Source organism: Crassostrea angulata, chromosome 2 (genome assembly GCF_025612915.1).
Source record: "Crassostrea angulata isolate pt1a10 chromosome 2, ASM2561291v2, whole genome shotgun sequence".
Taxonomy (NCBI): domain Eukaryota; kingdom Metazoa; phylum Mollusca; class Bivalvia; order Ostreida; family Ostreidae; genus Magallana; species Magallana angulata.
This window is the reverse complement of record NC_069112.1, coordinates 59,188,433-59,211,259: the sequence shown is the minus strand read 5'-3', so window position 1 is coordinate 59,211,259 and position 22,827 is coordinate 59,188,433. Positions and strand designations below refer to the sequence as shown.

General features: G+C 32.8%; 1 pseudogene; it reads right to left on the bottom strand.

The window, feature by feature from the left end:
• Positions 1–4,252: 4,252 nt before the first annotated feature.
• LOC128173283 (uncharacterized) lies at positions 4,253–21,210 on the bottom strand (annotated as a pseudogene).
• Between the last annotated feature and the right edge of the window lie 1,617 nt (positions 21,211–22,827).

Genomic DNA, 22,827 nt, shown 5'->3' with positions numbered 1-22,827 from the left:
CCTGATTTTGTCATATAAATGATACATTGTACTGCTTTAAAAAGTATATACTAGTATCACTTGTGACTTACTGGTATATTAGTTCAAATTCCTTTTGTAAAATCATTTGACAATTTAAGGTGTTTTGTTGGACTGAAATGTTATTATGGTTTTAAAATTACTGAAAGTACATGCACATGATGCAACTATCTTTTGACGCTGTATATAAAGCAAAAAGAAACTGTCAGTTGGGTTTAAAATTAGTGGCAAAATGATGTAATACATGTATGTACAATTCTTCTGTTCATTCCTAAGACCTATACATTTATCAGACACTTTTACATATACTATGTCTATTCCCCATAGTTACTAAGTAATTTGTTCTGTTTGTATACAAAAGAGAATATTAGAAAAGATTACATTGTTAGAAATAGCACATTCTTGAAATAACTGCATTGAATATATACATGTAAGTATTTGATGAGTGCACAATGTTTGCAAAAATTACATGTAATTCTCTTAACACACTGTATTAATTCTATCTTAGTTTCCAGACCATGACATTAATGAATATTTCTTGAATGGAATGCATGAGGATTAGGATGGAACCTTCTTCTGCTTAATTACCAACTCACACCATCTTTTTAAGATTTATGGAGCCAACCACAGAAGAATTTGTTCTATACACAGCATTCATAACATTCTTATTGATATAACATAACTTTAACTGTTTCTGGATGAATTGTTACATCAATAAGTGTTCACATAATGAATACTAGCAAACTTTTTACCGAGTGCACTTATTTTGTACTTTTCCTACCTATATATCTAACGTATGTTTTATATAACATATTTATATACAGATAACATTTTTGGAAACAGCTATTTTTGTCCCCCGCCGCAACGCGGAGCGGGGACATAGAAATGTCGGGCGTCCGTGTGTCGGTCCGTCACACTTTTTCGTAAGCGCTCTCATGCCTAAAAATTTGACGGATTTTCATTAAATTTATACCAAATGTTTATACTACTAATACTTTGGTCAATGTCGAAAATCAGCATTGGTCGATACTTTTTGTTGGAGTTATGGGACTTTGACCACAATAATGACTCCGTTTTATCCAAAAATTTACCTTGTAAGCGCTCTCATGCCTACAAATTTTGACGGATTTACATGAAATTTACACCAAATGTTTATACCACTAATACCTTGTCCACGTTCCTAAATCAGCCTTAGTCGAGACTAGTATACTGCTTGACCGGCAGGGGACCCAGGAATTCTATTAATAATTTAATGAAATTTAGCCTTACTATTCTATACAAGTTTTTTTAATATACTCTTTTGTATACAAACAGAAGAAAAATAATTAGTTACAATGGGGAATGGACATAATATATATAAAAGTGTCTGATAAATGTATAGGTCTTAGGGGTGAACAGAAGAATTTGACAGAAAAATATTCAGTTTTAGGCATCAAATACAAATATTAATATTTTTTAAGAATATTATTCAATTTTAATAACATTTTAAATTGCTGTACAGTATATCCTATTGATTCCTATAATATATCACTTTAGTTTCTTGAACGGCATGTTTATTACTTTTACTTGTAAACAGGGTCATTAACTTATTTTCATTATATTCAACTAGATACAAATAGGCCTTCTGCAACCTTTTCATTGTTTAAATGGTATGAAGTTTTAATTACCTTTCATATGAAAAATGACATCTAAATCTTAAATTTATATCCTATCCATCTAATGTATCGCTTTTTTATGTTGAACTTCGTGTATATTATCATTATGATTTTTTAAAATGATATATGCAATTTCATTAATTTATTTCTCATTTTAAGAAAGTGTCGGACCTTTGATCCGTATGTTACCGGGTCTGAAAAATATGGAGGAGACACTGTACAGTAATTTCCAGATCTTTATTGGCGGGAATATGGTACATTATTAACTGACAATATACAGTCCACATTATAAAAATTAAATTATTCAGAGTGCTTTTGCACTAATAATCATGTACATGAGCCCTAGGTCTCCTATAATAAACCATGAGATCTTTATATAATTATATTATATTAATTATATATTATATAATTATATTATATAATGCTAATGAATAAAGTTATAAACATGTATCTATCAATGACTAGATATCAGTATATGAAAGCTATAAACGGACTAGAACTTCAGTACACAAAACTGTGACGTGTGACGTCACAACCATGCAGTTTAAACTTTGCTTGCCAAGAAATCTAATAAAATACCTTGGTGCGTTCAAAAATACAGCAACAGCTTATTGCACCTATTAATATGAAACATAATACTTATTCTTGACAACGGTTACTTTTATGCAAAGAAGTACATTAAGCATATTTACCTGGAAAATATGGAGGAGACACTGTACAGTACTTTCCAGATCTTTATTGGCGGGAATACGGTAAACTTCCCGCACTGAAGAGCTCTACTAAACTAAAATTTGAGCCCCCCTCCCAAAATAACAATCTGGAACACTACACGTACCTCCCGTGTTCGAATCCCGTAAGGGCTTCCGTTTTTACTTACAGGGATAATTATTTTAGATATTCATTTATTTATCCCAAACTGCAAATTTTTTGCTTATCTGACATCTGTACAGAAAATTTTTTTGTTAATTTTAATGACTTTTTCCAGATGTGTTATTCCACCTTAAAGGTCTATGGAACGCTGGGTGAAGTACGAGCCAGTTCTCGGCATGGGGAGAGAAGATATGCTGCAGACGGACGGATGGACGGAGAGACTGATACTATGGGTACATATTCTTCAACTGGGGGGGGGGGGGGTATCTGATGCCTTTTTTATGTGATGTACGCGTACATTTGATTTTCAGTAGTAAAGAAATAAATAACAAGCAATTTTATTTGTTGCCATTAATATTTGTGGTGATCAGGTAAAGAAATTTGTAATGCTTCTATATTGGACTAACATAACAATGTTATCAATACAGGTGCATGTACATTACTTATTTATGTAACCTCATCAGCAGACACACAAAAAGACTTTAAGCTTCAAAATGTCTTTTTTTTGCAATCTAGACGACACAATCAGAAAAAAAACTTGATAGAAATTTCTCTCTACTGTTCTGTTTAAAAGATACACAAAAAACAGTTTATTTCTTTAATTTAGGTGGTATGGGACATCTCCATGTCGTGTTAATCGAAATTAATTATAAAATGAAGTGTATTTATATAAGTAGTTTCTTCCCCAATATTGTCCCCTAACAGCGTAGCGCAGTTGGTTAGATAAGAATCTGCAAATCATGAGTTCGAATCCCGCCGTGGGCTTTAGATTTTTTACCTCTGTTATTTACCTCTAATAGTTTTAAAAGCTATTTTTCATTAAATATTGTAGAAGTTGAAAATTCTAAACCGGTAAAAGCATTATAATTATAATGTACTTTAATCTACATTAATATCAACAGATGTCCAACACCACCTTACTGACATAGTTATAAAACAAAATGTTATTGCACATATGCTACATGCTAATTAGAATGGGTTTTTTTTTCTCAAACGCTGTATAAAATATAAAGGTACACAGTTAAAATATATACTGTATGGACTATTAAAATGAAAAAAACTAAAAGAAAGGAAATTCAATGAGCAACTTTTAAAAAATATTTGTTAATATGAGTAAGAATTGGCACAACTAGAACGATTTAATCTGACGCGATACTAACAGCCGCATTTAATGGTGCAATGCCTATTATTCAGGATGCACAAATTATAGAAATAAGTAACATTAAGTATACGGTATCACACCGATAGGCGATCAATCAAAATGAACTTGGTCAATAGTTAATTCATATATACTTCAGAATAATTTTTTACTTGACTTTTACTTTTTAGATCTTACTTTACTCAATTAAAAAAAATATGTTGTTCCTCTGAGAAGGATATTTACTGTATTTTGTTCAATGATGATTATTTTCATAGGGACTACTTCTTGTAACACAGGAAATCAGCTTTCTTTGGAGTGTGACGTCTTTTACAAAAACATGGAAAACACGTCGTTTTGAGGTTTGTAGTCAGATATTTTGAGAAAGTGCCGCATCATGTGCCTTTTGTTTGGTGTCAGCCGATGTGATAGGTAGCAAATAATATTTCCTTCGAACATCTTGTCATGAGAAGAACAAACTGATTTTAAAGACTTTTTTACCTCTATTGTGTTACATGTATAGAGTGAAATCAATAACAGGTGTGTACCTTGAAACATAAATAATTATGATAATTATACGGATACACCGAACACGTCAACTTCACAAAGAGTGAGAACCGAGGTTGTCTTTGATATCTTTACGAATCTCCCTTGTGGTGACGTCGGACAGTTGATGACAGCCAGCTGTGACGCAGTACCGGGACCAGCAAAGACACCACAGGGAGTGTTGAGGTCTGATTCAGTCAGCCCTACAGTGACGGAAACATTTCGGAGCCGGTTTGAATAATCTAGAATAGTGAAAAAACATTGTAAAATAAAATAACATTTCAAGAAATGCATTTTTCAAATTTTAATAATTTATTTTCTCGTTATATTATTATTATGCGTGTTATATAAGAAATATGAATGACTTTACAAGGAACAAATTTGAGACAAATTAAACTTGAAACGTAATAAAATTCTTCCTGCAAAGAAAACAAGAAACTAAATGATAACGTTTACATATGTACGCTAAAGATTCAATGATTTTGTCAAAATGATAGAGCATTACTGAAAAGCTAGAAAAGTCACATTGTATCCATACATGATATTTCTATTTTGCTGTGCTGATACTTTGTACGCTTACCTTCACCACTGTCTATTCCTCTGTTGAGTATTCTGACAGATTTGATGGAATAAACAGTCAGTAGATCCACCCTCCACCAGGGATTGGTGTCGTTTTCAGCTGTGTGTGTACACATGTCTTTGAATATGTCTGTACCTCTGTTGCCATCCACTGCATATTCAGCCCCATAGGCTCCAAGTGTTGACGACTGTTTCGTATGTTTGCCCAATGCAAGACCTAGCAGAGCTGACAACGATATTTCAGATGTGTGGGAGTAGAGCGGATGATTTTTAAACGTTACATAGATCAACACTTTACATTCAACCCCACCCCCAAATTCAAAACACATACCCCCTTGGACATGAAATATACAATTTTGGTAGTGAGCTTCCTAATCTACATAATTATGAATTTAGTAGTGATGATTCTTGGTAGTAAAGATTTTTTTTAACATTATATGCCTTCAAATTTTCATAAACTATGTCTTTAAAGAGTGGAAAAAAGCTTTTTGTCAAATTTTAGCTTCTAATATTTCCATTAATACAAGAAATGAACAGACCAAATTTAGCATTTTTGAAACAATAACATTGAACTTCCTCAATTGACCTTGGGTCAAGGTCATGACACACCCTTACGTCATAAGCAATATTTGTGTGAAGTAAGAACATTCATTGCTTCTCCATAAGGAAGATATGGACCGGACACGAATTTTGCATTTTTTTTGCCAGTGACCTTGACCTTGCCCAGATGACCTTAGGTCATGGTCACAACACAAACTTATGTAATAAGCAATCTGTGCGAAATAAGATCCTCCAATGTTTCTCAATAAGAAAGATATGGACCGGACACGAATTTTGCATTTTTTTCTGCCAGTGACTTTGACCTTGCACGAATGACCTTAGGTCAAGGTTATGACACACCCTTAAGTCATAAGCAATCTTTTTGTGAAGTAAGAACGTCCGATGTTTCTCCATAAGAAATATATTGACCGGACACGATTGCACAGACAGACGGACGGACGGACAAGGTGATTCCTATATACCCCCCCCAACTTTGTTTGGGGGGTATAATAAGGCAAACATTCAATTTCATTTACACACTTTTTTTATAGCATATCGCAAAACATCAATTGTGCAGTAAATGTATTGAAATTGCTTAAAAGTACGACGAAAATTGAACAAAAAAACCTCTTTTTTTTCGTTTTATAACTAAAACCAGATAATGGAGTCTTCCTTGCTTGTTCGTATTTAGTTATAAATTATTGAATATAAAGAATTAGGAAGTTTTATGATAAAAATTCAACATTTTTTGTTATTTCTAATTAAACAAATAGACTTGCTAATATTAAAGTATTAATTAGCTAACCACAATCAGTAATAAGCAGTACATTTAAAATGATTTTGATATAAATGCCAGACGGTGAATCTGTCAATGAAGGTTAAATATTCAAAAGATTTTACAGGAGAAGTGGGTAACACATGGTAGATTTTAGAGCTTATTCTTTGGATTAAATGCCCACAGGGAGAGTGTCTGTCTCCTGTGGGGATTGGAGATGCAGGTTGTTTTAAATTAGCTACCCTGGTTTTGTTTATCTATGAAAGCATATATTGTTATACACATAAACAGTTATAAAAGTAACCAAATATGTTGAAATTATTTTTATCAGTCATGCCCCTTTTTAAAGTAGATCCAGTGTTCTGTGACGTCACACTTTTTTGTAAAACTTTGAATTCTTTAAAAATTGTGCAGGATAGTTTTATTTATTTTATGTGAATATAATCACATGGATGTAATTAGAATTATTGGTAGGTTCAAGATATTTTCGCTCTTAATTTTAAACTAAATTTCCAAATTTTTATATATTTTATCTATGCAAAGGGGAAATAACTCTTTTTCTGACTTTTCTCTCAGGTGTATGTCTAAATGCTATAGTTTTTCTTATTCCAACGATTAATTTTAAAATATTTTTGTAATTTTAGTTTTCTGATAAAGTTGACATTAAAATTAAACAAGAAAAACAGATTTCTGCCTACAAGATTTTACTTTTAACAAAAAAAAAATACATTTTTCTAATGCTAAAATATGCTTTAGTTTATGTTTATCTGGCATCTCAAAAAGTGTGATGACATGTATATTTTTTTCTAACAATTGATGACATTTAAGTCTATTAAGTCGAAATCAGTTCAGTTTTTCAACTTTCCTCAGAGAATTTTACGAGCATGGAGCTACCTTAATATCAGGTCATGCACTTCATTACGGTCATTATTTTTTTCCCAAAAATTGTTAGCCTCATAGTCCTATTTAAAAAATTTCTTGCATGGAGGTGGTGGTCATTACAATATTATTTTTCTACTCCGTTATGAAACTTAATGCAAATATGAGACTCCTCGATAAATGTTTGTATAAGCAATGATACTTTAATGACTATTTTTTTGTTGTTGTAATAAGCTAGATTATGCATGTTTCTTTTTAACGTTATGGGGATTTTTTTTTATTGGTCTGGAAATAAAATATATGCATGCGCCGATACTTTATGTTGCAGCAAAAATCATATCAATGAAACAAATATATCGATCACTTTAAGAAATAGGGATCACTGTTTAATCATTTTTATTTTATATTATCTCAACAGACTTGCATTGTCTATATAAAATAATCGACATTTAACCCACCTCGAATGCAATGGACTTTCTTACTGGAAAGCGTCACACACTGATCGTCTGAGGAGCACGCCAGACATTCCTGGTTCATTTCTAATTCATTTACAGTCTACAAAACGGTCACAGTTGATTATAAAAGCATGTTATATATGGGTATCTGTTGGGTTTGATTTTATTATTTTAATAAGAAAGTTTGCGATTGTCAATCGCTTATGTTTTATTTAAAGATGTTCTACAATGTATCTTATGTTGCTGTTGATAAAACACACCATGTCAATATTCATAAGTAAAAAAGAATTTTCATTCATTTATTCCACCATTTACTGGCTTCAATTAGCGAGTGATGGACTATACAGTACATGTAGGTCTCAAATGGTATTGTAACTAAGCCTACCTGGGATTTTGGTTAATCGGTGCATTTTAACCCTGAGAAATCCTTTTTCGTTTTTTATTTTGCAAAATCGCTTTATTTATTTTTATGATAGTTATATCTTTTATTCATTACCGTTCTAATTACTAATAACTTACAAGTTTACAAGATGCAAACAAAAAATAAAAAAATAAAAATGGGTATCTAAAAAGCAATGATTTAAACAAAATAGCCTTTTAACTATCTGAGGGTTCTTGCACAAAAGTTTCAGCTTTTTTGGCCAAATCATTCTCCTGAAGAATATTTGTTTCATATCTTGTAAATTTACAAAAATGCTTTATTATTCCCCCTTAAAAATAAGGAGCCCGTTTTTCTAACAATCTTGAATTCCTAAGGACGTATGATAAAACAAGCAATATTATAAATGTATGACCTTAAAAAAATTGTCATTGATACTTCGTATTATGAGCATTTCTTCCGTATTATTGACCAGTCAAAAACAGAAGAGATAAATCAATACCTGATTGAGTTCAATTCTAACATAGTCAGGATTGGTTTCCGTTTTGTCGATGGCCGACACGAGTTCACACAGCAGTTCCTGTTTCCGATAGTTGACTCCCCGACATAGCTTGGGTCTGTGTCTACATTCCCGGACACACTGCTGTTGTCCAATGATCTCCAACACCTGGACAATGGGACCACGATACCTCTCACCTTGAACAACCGCAGATGTTACTCCCTCGTACAATGATACAGCACACAGCAGTACTGTTGTGAATGTCACTTCATTCAAATATTTACCAATCAGAAGATGAACCATTCTGTGCTTGTTTTAGACTTGTGTATACAGTGAACTGATTTTTTTTTGTTTTCTTTGCTCTTCTTAAACAATTACACTCTGTAATTGTCCCACCAGTCTATTACGTTTATCTTTTTCGCAGCAAAAATATAAATTAAAATTGAATGAATTTCTATCAATGAACTTTCCTTGAAAAGCTTCTAACAAAATTAATAATATATATTAAAAGTATCTCAAGAATAACCGTCTTTGAACAAAGGAATCGACAACAAATTCAGTTCAAAGAATGACTACGTCATAAACAGAATGTGATATTTGTTCAAATTAGTTTGTTCTTTTTGATATTTCTACATAATTCAAAATCAATTTCCCTTTTAACTGTTCAATTAACTTCTGAATTCAAGATCTACTGGTATTTCTGAAAATTGTAAGACATCGTTGCCATCTTCCGTATAATCAGTGTACCCTTCTGTTAATTCACTGTACATCTACTGTACAGAGGCACTGTACTCTACAGGACACCACTGTACCTACCGACTGACCAGCACTGTACCCAACTGTACGAGAAAGAGCAAGCTTCTATTTTTTTAGGAGGGGGGGGGGGGTTCTATAGCATTGAATCATGATTTTTTTTTCAGTACACTATCTCATAACTGCACCGTTGTGTGCATACAAATTAAGTAAATCGCGTTAGCGCGTTATGAAAATTTGTATGCACACATCAATGAAGTTATGAGACTGTATACTTCAAAAAATCATGATTTAATGCTTTTATTTACATTTTTTTAACGTCATGCCTTGTCTACAAATGAGATTTATAGCTTAAACTTCTTATCTTATCCTAAGGGTAAGTTCATATTAATGGAAGAGCCACAGTAACAGCCACAAGCATGACTTTTGATTTTCGCTTGCGACGTTGCAGTTTACAGCGTTCAACGTTTGTGTCGTCATTATAAAACTCGTTATTTTAACTTCTGAGTACCCGCTGTGTATTACAGTGTTATAACTGCCGTAGCTTTCAACACATTTTACAAGCAACAAAAAAAAAAAAAAAAAAACACGTGGAGTGTAAATATATTATTACATAAGCAGATTTAGAATTTTTTTTTCGGGAAAGTGCAACATGGGTATGTAAACTACCCCATCCCATAGATCAGTTCATGTATTAAAAATCAGAATTCAGTTAGCACTCATGATATACTGCCTTTAAAAAGGACAATTATTGTGCGATTTAAAACTAAATGAGTTTTGTACTGTAAAGTAAATTCAGTAATATTAATATTTTTAACAATGAAAAAACATATTATTAAAGCATTTTTAAAATAGAAATTGAAGATAATCGTTCACTCCTGACTTCAAGCGTATATAGTAAAATCTATGTCATATTTTCGTTGTTAGTCTTTTTTGGTTTAAAATCAACTAGTTGACTATATTTGATCTACACATTTATAAGCGAATGGACGTGTCATTGGACTTTTATGTCATGGTCGACTGGCAAACAGTTATCATCAAGTCATTTTCACAGTAACGACTGGACTGGCAGCTTAACAAATGCAGTACACATTTGACTGCACGTGCCACTCCCATACAAATCGCAATTTATTTTAATTTTCCAGCGGTGTCTTATATTTCAACAAGTGTCCCTGTAAAAAAAGGCAGTCAAGGACAATGCAAAAGAAATCTTATATCAATTGTTATATAATTATATAAAGTGTAGTGTAACAGTAATGTAACAGTTGAAACATGCATTTATTTTTCTCAGCGTGTTTATTGAAACCGCACATGCCATAACCGACTTTATGTGTATACTACCCGTGTGATACACCCTCGTGCGGGTATGTTAAGGCTTCCTACAGCGATGTATAGAAGATCATTTGTCTGTACTTCATACAATATGACGGTATAATTAACTTTGACATCACAATCTGCATTTCATCCGATAGTACTTAGGGAATGTAACGTAACGTTGATATTGAAACATTAATTAAAACTTCGTGTTTCATTTACATAGATTTTTCCATTAATAATAATGTAGACTATAGAACTCAATAATATTGATAATAAGTATCAATTAGTCGACAGATTATATGAGCTAAGTATATGAATATAAGTATGCTTACAAGGTACTGATTTAAAAAACCTGCTTTCGTACTGATCAAATAAAGTATCTAACATTGCTGGGAATCTATCATCAGTGTAATGATACGGAATTTATCCGTCCGTGTTTTGAATTTTACGTTGTCCCTGTTCTGTTTGTTGTGTACATCCGGGAAGACCCCCGCATTTGTTTATAGGCATAATTGCCATCCCTGTGCTGTATACAGGCCCAAAGAGTAAGTATTTCTTATGCAAAATGTCATTCACTATCTAAATATTGTATATGCGAAGTGTCATTCTTTGTCAATCCTTTATTTTTGCATAATTGTTGTAAATCATATAAAAGTGCACAAACGCACATGGAGTTGACATCATGTAAAATCTGGATAGGATATTTTATGAAACATTATTTTGGTAACAATTTTGATTATATCAAGTCAAAAGGTCAAGCAATATAAGTACAGTATAAATATTAAATGTAATTTGTTTAAAGGTCATAAAACCCCCTTTTCGTGTATTTTTTATAATTTGGCATAATGTTTATCATGGATTGGCCATTGTATAATTTGTGAACTGTTTATGAATTGTCTGTTTTATGTAATTATTTGTAAGACGGCTTGTTTTCTTTTTGTAGCCTCTTACCCTCATGACAGAGGAGGCCAATAAACCTCTTTAACAAAGAATTGTTGAAGCTTGTTTGTGCACAATCAGTATAAGGATTAAAGCTTCTACAATTATTCCTACCAGTCAAAAAAGGTCGTTCTTTATTGACTCCATGGTTATAAAACATGATAAAACCCAACCTGTTTGATTTGGTATTTTTAATAAGAGAAATTCAATATAAAAGATCATAAAAAGCATGCATGTAGTGTCATAGATATGTAACATTTAGTCTAATGTGAAACTCCAAGAGTAAGTTTTGGTATGATCTCTCACATCTATAAGGAGTGAACCTAAAAGGGTTGAAACGCGCCAACATTTAGCATAATACGTTATCGTATTAGACAAGAATTTATCTATGATATTAATAAGACGGAGAATCCAAACACGACAACTTCACATAGACTGAGGGTCTCAGTTGTCTTGGAGATCTTACGAATCTTCCTTGTGGTAATGTCGGAGAGTCGATGACGACCAACTGTGACGCGGTACCGGGACCAGCAAAGAACCCACAAGGAGTGTTCACATCAGACTCCGTCAGCCCTACAGTGACGGCAACGTCCCGAGGTGGGTCTGACACATCTTAAAAGATTAAAAACAGATACACTTACAGAAACATTTAAAGCACTATGATATTCAAAGATAATGTAGTTTATTCATTATATTACTCATATGCACGTTGTATTCTTAGAAAAATAATTACTACACAACGGAAACATTTGCAATTAAGTAATATTTGAATGCAATAAAAATATACTTGCAAAAAAAATTCAAAAAAAACAGAATGGCAAATAAAACGTTTTTTTTTCGTTTATCAATAATTTTGTATAAGTTTTTGACATTTACCGCAAAGTAACGAGGACTATGCCGTGTCCATCCTTTAATTATGATTTAGCAATGTCGTTTCTCTGTAAGCCTACCTGATAACGTCACTATGGAGACTTACCTCCTCCTGCGTCTATTCCTCTGTTGAGTATTCTGACAGATGTGATCGTATACACAGTCAGTAGATCCACCCTCCACCAAGGCTTTATGTCGTATCCTCCTGTGTGTGTATACTGTTCTTAGAGAAGGTCTGTACCTCTGTTACCATCTGCTGCCAACTCAACTCCATAGGTATGAAACGCTGAAGACTGTTCGGTTGGTTTACCCAATAAAGTGCTAAGAGAACTGTATTTGGTGATAGTGTGAATAAAATGCAAAGTGATACAGTTTATAACAAAACGAAGAAAAATTACTTGAAATAACTGTTCATTAAAATGTACTTTCATTCAATGTCTGCAATGCCAAATTGAGTTTCTGTTAGAAATTTTAAAAACTTCATTTCAAAATAAGATGCTAACTCTGTTATTTATGTCGAAACTTATTTGACTATTATTACTTGAAATTTTAGTTATTTTTTATTATAAATAGCTTATACTGAAATATCATGCGATTAAACTCCAACTGACCTTTACAGCAAACATTAAGAAAGTAGTTTTCTCATGGTCTTAGTTGTCCAATCCTTTTATATTATTATTAAGTTTATTGTAATGAGTAGAATCTGTTCTGCACAAAATATGAATTAAATGATATTGATATCATTTTGCATTGTTTATGGTTTAAGCTGATACAAAAAAAAACCTAAAGCACAACAGAGAACATTCGATCTAATTTCCTTAATTGTTTTCTTCAAGACTATTTTGGCAGTACTGAAACAAAGGCAAAATGTATGTGGTAGTCAAAAATTTTTTTTATGATTTCTGTTGGTTCGTTTTTAATTTTTTTGTACGACAATTATATGACACACAATTTAAACATATTGAGAAAAAGCTTTAAAATCACACCAGTTGTCATATGTCAAATTCTGCGAACTCATAGAGATTTAATGCAAGCAGAATAACATCAGTATAAAGAAGTTAAGGACAATTAATATTTTAGTATTGTTATTCCTTGTTACTTGTAGCTCAAAACAATGACGCTTTTAATTTGTTAAGCTTCACTGCCCTTTGTGAGTAAGCAATAAATGGTAAAAGGAATATTCGATAAATAAACAGTAAGTTGTGTTGTTTCTATTAAAGTCAAGTCATTATACATTTTCGGTGGTTGAACAAAGGCTTTTAGAAGTAAATGCTTTTAAATATCATACATATAACTTAGAATTAAGTGAGACATGAAAAACAATTTGTTTTAGAAATTAATCAATACAGCTTTGTGTTTACGTTATTTTTGTAAATACTTCATGATATTCCCCGTAATCGCGGAAATATGTACTTTACATATTTAAATTTTTTATACCATTTTTTCATTTTTGTATCTTTTACGGGATACCCTGAATACATAATCATGAAGAAAGTATTAGTTCAATCGTTAAAAGTATAAGGAAAAAATCAATATTCCACGTGATTCAAATTAATACACACCTCCGGTTTTGTCTTTCATTTTCTCAAGTACGTTTCTGTTTGTCTCCCTGTAAATAATATGGTTCTTTGGGTAGTTGGATGCATCAAATAACTCTTTATTTCGAACCATGTCTTGATACAAATCTTCCGTTTGAAACTTGTAAAACAAGGAGTCGGTGTCCGTCATCAGCAATGTCGCCTTGTCACCAAACTGTTTCTTGAAATTGATACACGAATAGTTTGGAGAGCTCTAAAACAACCATTCCCGTGTAGGTTTGTTTAGTAGCAACTTAACCTTAACCTTCTTGTTTTTTTACACCAACCAAGTGTTTGTTAAAAATAGTGAAATTTCCAGATCATTGCTTGGCGACCAATTTATGTAAAACCTTTAGGTTATTAACCAATTTAAAGTTCATCCTTTTTTGTATATTTTCCATCGTTTTCCTAAGAAAGGGGGAATAAACTTTATAATTAGAGAAAAGATTGTTGTCCTTATATAACAGAAATTAGTATTGCTAACGTGCATCTAATAGTTATAGTATATGATATTGTGTTTGAAGATTAATACTTTAATCTACGGTCAATTTGTCATAAATAGGTCGAACACATGTATGTTTGCAGTATATGCTAGTTTTCTACATAATGTTTGCTGAATGCATGTATTGCTCAGAACCCTAATATTGTCTTAAAGCTGAACATCGCTCGTAAATTGTCACAGCCACACAGGTACCCGGTATGTGAACCCTTCGATTTCGTTGCACCCGATTTCCGACTGAAAACTCATCGCCGACGTATAGTATCCCTTTCGTGGTCTTTGGATTTTGTGCATTAAGTTCTTAATTTATGTGCATATTCAGTTTGTTATTATATTTTGACCAGTTTATTTGATGAAAGTATTCTCTTGGCATGAAAAAAGTGGATAAAGCTTTATATTTTTATTGCGATCGAGTAACAAGGCGAGGGAAAATGTATGTCCGCACAGGTGAGACCTCTATAGCGAAACACTTTAAACTGCGAATAGGCCTGCAGCTTATATAGGGGTTGTAGGGATAACAGTGGTGAGAGAGAAATACGGCGCACAGTGCATATTTACGAGCAGTGTTCAGCTTCAAGGAAATTGAGGAAATGTGTAACTTGGTGTAATATTTGAGTGGATTATGCACTTATTATCATTTTATTTTATGGTAGCTTTTTACCGAATTCAGGAATAAGTCATTGATAATCTGTCTTCCTGAGGCAGAATAGTGACGTTGTGCAATACAAATTAGGTTTTATTTCGGAGTTAATCTAACTTTTTCTGTACAAATTCACTGAAATAAACTTAATTTTTTTTATCTCTAAATAATTTTCCTAATAGCTTAATCATTTCATTTAATGGAAATACTGATCAGAATACTTAAATAATTAAGTTGTTGACATACAGGAAATTGCAAATCCTAGGTAGTTTGAATTGACTCGAACGAGAAACAATTGTTGATGTTATTTTAAAACAAACACTAGCCTAATGATGCGAAGTTGAAAACATTGAGATACTTGTGGTGGAATAAAAGTCTTAAGAAACCGTATTTCGGAATGTTCTTGTATATGAACACAACAAAAGCGTTCTATTTAATCACGTTGTCAGGATGAACTCTTTGATAGCTAACGTAATTTGCAATTTTATAAACTACACAGTTATATGTTTTCTATCTTATTTGTAACTTTAATCTTTGATAAAATCCATTTTATATCAATTTTTAGTAGTCGATATAACCATGTTGAAAGTACTAGCAAATCTTCGAAAATAGGTCACTGAAGCGTTGATGGGAGGGGCTGTGTCTAGCTGCAGGTCTGAAGCTTCCGGTCTGAAAAAAAATCGGATGGACAACCTGGGAACTACAGTGCCACTCACTGAAAAAACTGTATATTTATTGCGAACGTAAACGTGCGCTAGTATTGGATTGATTCTGTGAACACAATTATTAGCAGTAAATTTGCCATGCAATTTACAACTGAAATCGTCTCTTTTAAAGCATCATTACCAGCCCCGTAAAGAGAAGTGGTGCAGTTTGTTTACATGTAACAATGGTGACTCTCGATCTCGCTGAAGATTTAACATTCTTAATTTTCCGAAGTCGGTATAGCGTTCTCCGAAGAAAGCCTGAGGCAAGTAAGGAGACGATATCAGTAATAAATTGCATGCACAATTAAATGATATTACTTGTTTTCACAGAAGTTGCGTATAAATAAAAGTAATCAGTCCAAAACTATTGCAGATTTTTGTGGGCAATAAATATACAACTTTTCAATGGTTGGCACTGTAGCTCCCTGGTCGTCCATCTTGATTTATTTAAGACCGGGAGCTGAAGACCTGCAACTATGCTGTGTCGGACCGGATGTATTTGATAAAACATCATTCGTTTGAAAAGCAAAGGCTTATCACACGGATGGTATACTCTACACGTGATAAAATAGTTTATAAAAACGCTTTTCATTTGTATATCAACTGCATGCAGTTTTATTAATAAAAACACTTAAAGCAATCATTAAATGAAGAGTTTTATTACAGATGTAAAACTGAACATTCACCTCAACACATACATAATTATTTGGTCGGAAAGAGAATCGTTTCGTTAAGACATCAGTAATAATTATTAGACAGAGTATCCAAACACTTCAACTTCACAAAGAGTGAGATACTCAGTGATTATTGAGATTTTTACGAATCTTCCCTGTGGTAATGTCGGACAGTCGATGATGACCAGCTGTGACAAAGTACCGGGACCAGCAAAGAAACCACAGGGAGTGTTGACATCTGACTCTGTCAGCACTACAGTGACGGTAACATTCCGCAGACGGTCTGACGCATCTAAATAAAAAAAACCAAAAGATATATTAATGTGAAACTGTTAAGTAATAATTCGAAAACCTGCATAGATTCCGTTTTTTCCTTGTATTTCTTTTTCTTTTATCTACTTACTCAAAAAGTAAAAGATAAAGGTGTTTTCCCCGTTTTATTTTCACGGATGTTATCAAAGCTGTACTACACTATTTTACGTCGTTTTACATTATCGTTACTTGAAGACTCTACCGTTAGTTCGTTTTACAATGTTACTTTGTACGCTTACCTACTCCCCACTCGTCAATTCCTCTATTAAATATTCTCACAGATTTAATTGTATAAATAGCCCTCAGATCCACCAACCACCACGGATTCGTGTCTCCACCCTCTGTGCTGGTACACTTGTCTACGACAAAGTCTGTACCGTTGTTGCCATCAACTGCCAAATCGGCAGAGTAGTTCAGTCCAGCTTCTGCCCATGTAAACGTCGATGATTGTTTTGCAGGCTTATGCAACGCAAGGTTGGAAACAGCTGTCAACAATATTACAAAAAAGCAGATATATATTGATTATTTAAAGGAAATACAATACATTGACCGTTAATTAAAAAAAACAACGGCAACAGCAAAGGGTCAACTTGTTAATATTAAATATTGACTTTAAAAAAATGATTGGTTTATCAGACACATAATGTAAAACAATGTGGTTTCAACAATCATTTCAGGTGCATGTATACATGGCTTATTACTCAACACTAAGGTTGTGAGATAAAAGCACCAGGAACATATCATCTTGTTATTTGATAGTTTAATGTTGAAAGTTGTTGAAAGTATTAAACATAAGGCAGACATTCCATTTTTTTAAAACAAAATTTTTATAGCATACCGCAGAACTTCAACTGTGCAGTAAATGTATTAGAATTTAAAGAACGATGCAAATAGAACAAAAACCCATTTTTTCCGTTATATAACTTTCTTCCGTTGCTTGTCTTCCTTTGCTTGTTAATATTTAGTTCTTTATCATTCAATATAATGAAAAAGGACGTTTAATGATCAAAATTCAACAATTTTCTTTGTAATTTCTAAATAAACATATAATTTTGTTTTTAAAAAAAGTATTTACTGGCTAACCACAATCAGTAATAAGCAGAACATTTAAAACGATTTTTCTACTCCATTATGAAACTTAATTTAATGCATATATGAGACTCCTCGATAAGTATTTGTATAGGCTATGGTACTTTCTTTTTTACTTAATGGGTATTTATTTTTATTGATCTTCAAATAAAATATAAGCATGCGCCAACTCTTTGTGTTGCAGCAATAGACATATAAATGAAACAAATATATTGATTATAAGAAATGAGGATCACTGTTTTATTAGTTTCATTTTTTATTATGTGAACAGATTTACATTGTCTGTATAAAATAATCGACATTTAACCAACCTCGAACACAATGGACTTTCTTACTGGACAGTGTCACACACTGATCGTCTGAGGAGCACGCCAGACATTCCTGGTTCATTTCTGGTACATTTACAGTCTACAAGACGGTCACGTTTGATTATAAAAGCATGTTATTTACTTTGGTTAACATAGACATGTACATTATTTGTGACTGTCTGTTAGGTTTGGTTTTCTTTTTTTAATAACAAATTTTGCGAATTTCAATCGCTGAAACTTTACTTATAGGTGTTCCTGCAATGTATTTTATGTTGCTGTTGATAAAACACACCATGTCAATATTCAAGAGTAGGAAAGAATTATCATTTATTTGTTCCTCCATTTACTGGCTTCAATTTGCGAGCGATGAACTATACAATACATGTAGGTCTCAAATTGGTATTGTAACTAAGCATACCTGGGATTTTGGTTAATCGGTGCATTTTTACCCTGAAAATCCTTTTTAATTTTTATTTTGCAAACTCACGTTTCTTAACTTTTTTTCTATGATATATCTTTCATTCAATTTAAACATTACCATTCTACCTACTAATAACTTACATTGTTTACAAGATGCAGAAAAAAAATTATAATGGGTATCCAAAACGCTATGATTTAAACAAATTAGCCTCTAAACCATTTGAAGGTTCTTGCACACAATTTACAGATTTTTTTAAAGAATATTTTTCTATATCTTATAAATTTACAAGAATGCTTTATTATTCCCCCTTAAATATAAGGAGCCCGTTTTTCTAACAAACTCTAATTCCTCAGGACATATGATAAAACAAGCAATATTAAAAATGTATAATCTTAAAAAAATGTCATTGATACTTCGTATTATGAACATTTCTTACGTATTATTGACCAGTCAAAAACAGAAGAGATAAAACAATACCTGATTAAGTTCAATTCTAACATAGTCGGGATTGGTTTCCGTTTTGTCGATGGCCGACACGAGTTCACACAACAGTTCCTGTTTCCGGTAGTTGACTCCCCGACATAGCTTGGGTCTGTGTCTACATTCTCGGACACACTGCTGTTGCCCAATGATCTCCAACACCCGAACAGCGGGACCACGATACCTCTCACCGGGAACAACCGCAGATGTCACTCCCTCATACAATGATACAACACACAGCAGTACTGTTGTAAATGTCACTTCATTCAAATATTTACCAATCAGAAGGTGAACCATTCTGTGCTTGTTTCAGATTTAAGTATAAAATTAAATGATTGTTTTTAGGTTTTGTTTTTTGCTTTGCTTAAACAATTACACTTTGTATTATATACCACCAGCCTAATACGTGTATCTTTTTCGCAGAAAAAATATAAATTAAAATTGAATGAATTTCTATCAAAGAACTTTCCTTGAAAAGCTTTTAACGAAATTAATAATATATATTAAAAGATTCTCTAGAAAAGCTGTCTTTGAACAATGGAATCGACAAAAAAACCAGTTCAATGAACGATTATATCGTAAACAGAATGGGATATTTTTGCAAGTTTCTTCGTTCTTTATGATATTTCTACATCATTTACAATCAATTTCCCTTATAGCTGTTCTTTTAACTTCTGAATTCAAAATCTGTTGGTATTTCCGATAATTATAAGACATCGTTGCCATTTCTGTATAATCATTGTTCCCTTCTGTTAATTGACTGTACATCCACTGTACAGAGGCAATGTACTCTACTGACCAACACTGTACCCCACTGTACGAGATTCTAACAAACATTGCATTGTTCTGTCACCTACTGCAACATTTATTTTTTTTAATATTTGTAAAAAAAAAGTAACTGAAATATAGTTTCTTCCAAAGTCCATATTTGATACCAAATCCTGGATTTTTATATTTTGTTTTTTTGCATTCCCCATTATTACTTAAAAGAGAGAACAGGCTTCTAATTTTATTTTTTTTTTTAAATTTTTGGCGAAATAATTATTACATACGCATATTTAGAATTATTTCCGATGTAAGTGCAACATATGTTTGTAAATTGCAGAAAGTTGAAGTTGTTTGTACAATTAAGTCAATACAGTAATATTAATATTACTTTTTTAACAATGAAAAATTTCATTACATGATTTTTAAAATTGAAGATAACCGTTCACTCCGTACTTCGAGCTTAGTTAGTGATATTTATATCATATTTTCGTGTTTAGTCTTTTTTGGTTCAAAATCAACTAAATATCAACAAGTTGACAATATTTGATCTACACATTATCGGCCAATAGTCAAGTAACTTTTTAGTAACGACTGGTGGTAGCTAACAAATGCAGTACACATTAGAGTGTACGTGTAACTGCCGTACAAATCGCAATTTCTTTTAATTTTCCAACGGTGGCTTATATTTCACCAAGTGTCCCTGTAAAAACGATACCAAGCAGTCAAGGACAATGTCGCGGAAAATGGAAAAAAAAATCTTATTTCAATTGTTGTATCATTATACAAAGTGTAATGTAACATTTGAAACATGCATTTTTTTTTTCTAAGAGTGTTTATTGAAACCGCACATGCCATAACCGACTTTATGTGCATAGTACCCGTGTGATTCACCCTCTTGCAGGTATGTTAAAGCTTCCCACAACGATGTGTCACAGGATCAATTATTTTAGTTAATAAGTAATCATATTTGCGTTCATATTGTTTTCATTTCCCATTGTTCATTTGTTTACGTTCACACCGATTCATTCATTCATAGTATGATAGTAGTACGAGAGGTCACGTGGTTACGTTTGGCGGGTGGATCAGTGAATGAATGGGTGTGTTAGACTGGTTTTTCGGGTTTGAGTGAGTGAGCATGTCCGTTTGCTTAATCTAACTTTGAGCACGAACTTTAATTCAGAATCACGACGCCACCCAGACAGACGGTTGAAATATTAACTTCATAGTTTTTGAACCCGACAATATATTAGTTCATTTTCCTGTTATACTTGGTGAGTCATTTTAATCAAATACATGTAATTTAAATATTATTTAACTAAAGATAAATTTAATGAGTGAATGTAGAGAAAGAGAGTGTTTTAGTAATATTATAATTGTATATGATTATAGATCACCTAGATGTTCATGTGGAAAGATTTATTTGATTCAAAAATACGACAATAAATATCCAAAGCGGAATTTCCACAAAAGGCCTTGAAGTTCTTAATTATTCCCAAATGTAGCCCAGCATATAATATATCAGCTACCCCTTGACAATGGCGCCCACGTTGGGACTCCAGAGCGCCGTTTAGGATAAATTTCCGGTGATGAATGTATGCCTGTTGTGATTTCCTATACCGCCAAAATTTTCCATAAATTATTTATATTTTTGTGCACATCGTATTATCCTGTCTTTGAGGGTTTATTTGAAGCCTATGTAAAATATTCAGTTAGTGATTTGTGAGAAGAATTCAGCTAGCGACCTGTGAAAAGAATTCTCATAGCGACCTGTGGAAAGTATTCACCTAGCGAGGAGAATTTTCGACAGGAGCGGATCATATATATATCCGGAAAATCATCACGCCACCGTGGAAATTCCTTACTTAGCGACTTCCGATTCTATGACGTCACAATCAAAATGACTGCGCTTATGGTAATGTTTACGAACTTCCAGTGAGCTCCAACGTTATCGCGATTCGTTATAGAGTGCATGCAATTAACTTGACATTTCTAGGATCCGAGGAATACTTAAACAGATATCTCCAGTGTGTTCATTTGTGACTCATAATTGATTTGTTCAATTTCATTTGTATTGTTTTATGTGTTTGTTGTATGTATAGTTGCATGGTGTGAAAGTGATACACTGGTACGTGTGTTAAACCCGCGTAACATTCCAAAGTTTATTTGTAAAATCTCAAGACCTTAAGACATCATTTGTCCTTGCTAACCGCTACACTGCATGTTGTTCAGTTGTTTATACTAACCTTTGGCATAGCAGATTGACAGCGAGGAAATTCGAGCGGGAGTAAGAAAGCAGATCATTGTTATACCCCCGCTCCGAAGGAGAGGGGGTATACTGTTTTACCCTTGTGTGTCTGTCTGTCTGTCCGTCTGTCTGTCCGTCCGTAACAAAAAAAATTCTGTCGCATTTATCTCAGCAACTATTTATTGCAGATGCTTGAAATTTTTACACAGTGTTTGTTAAGGCATGCCATATCGTGGGATATATTTTTGTACCAATCAGACGTCAACTTCCTGTTAAATGACGACTTTGCTTTTTTTTTAACCAAAATTTTCAAACAAATTTTCGTCAAAGATTTCTCAGCAACTATTAATCGCAGATGCTTGAAATTTCAACACACTATTTGTTTAGGCATGCCATATTGTGGGATATATTTTTGTATCAATCAGACGTCAACTTCCTGTTAAATGAAGACTATGCTTATTTTTAGCCAAATTTTTCAAACAAATTTTCGTCAAAGATTTCTCAGCAACTATTTATCGCAGATGCTTGAAATTTTTACACAATATTTGTATAGGCATGCCATATCGTGGGATATATTTTTGTACCAATCAGACGTCAACTTCGTGTTAAATGAAGACTTTGTTTATTTTAAGCCAAAATTTTCAAACAAATTTCCGTCAAAGATATCTCAGCAACTAATAATCGCAGATGCTTGAAATTTTAACACACTATTTGTTTAGGCATGCCATATTATGGGATATATTTCTGTACCAATCGGATGCCAGCTTTCTGTTAAATGTCGACTTTGCTTATTTTGCATATTCACATCAGAGCGGGGGTATCACTAGTGAGCATTAGCTCACAGATATCTTATTTTTCTATCATTCCATTTTTTGTCATTTTATGAATTCATATC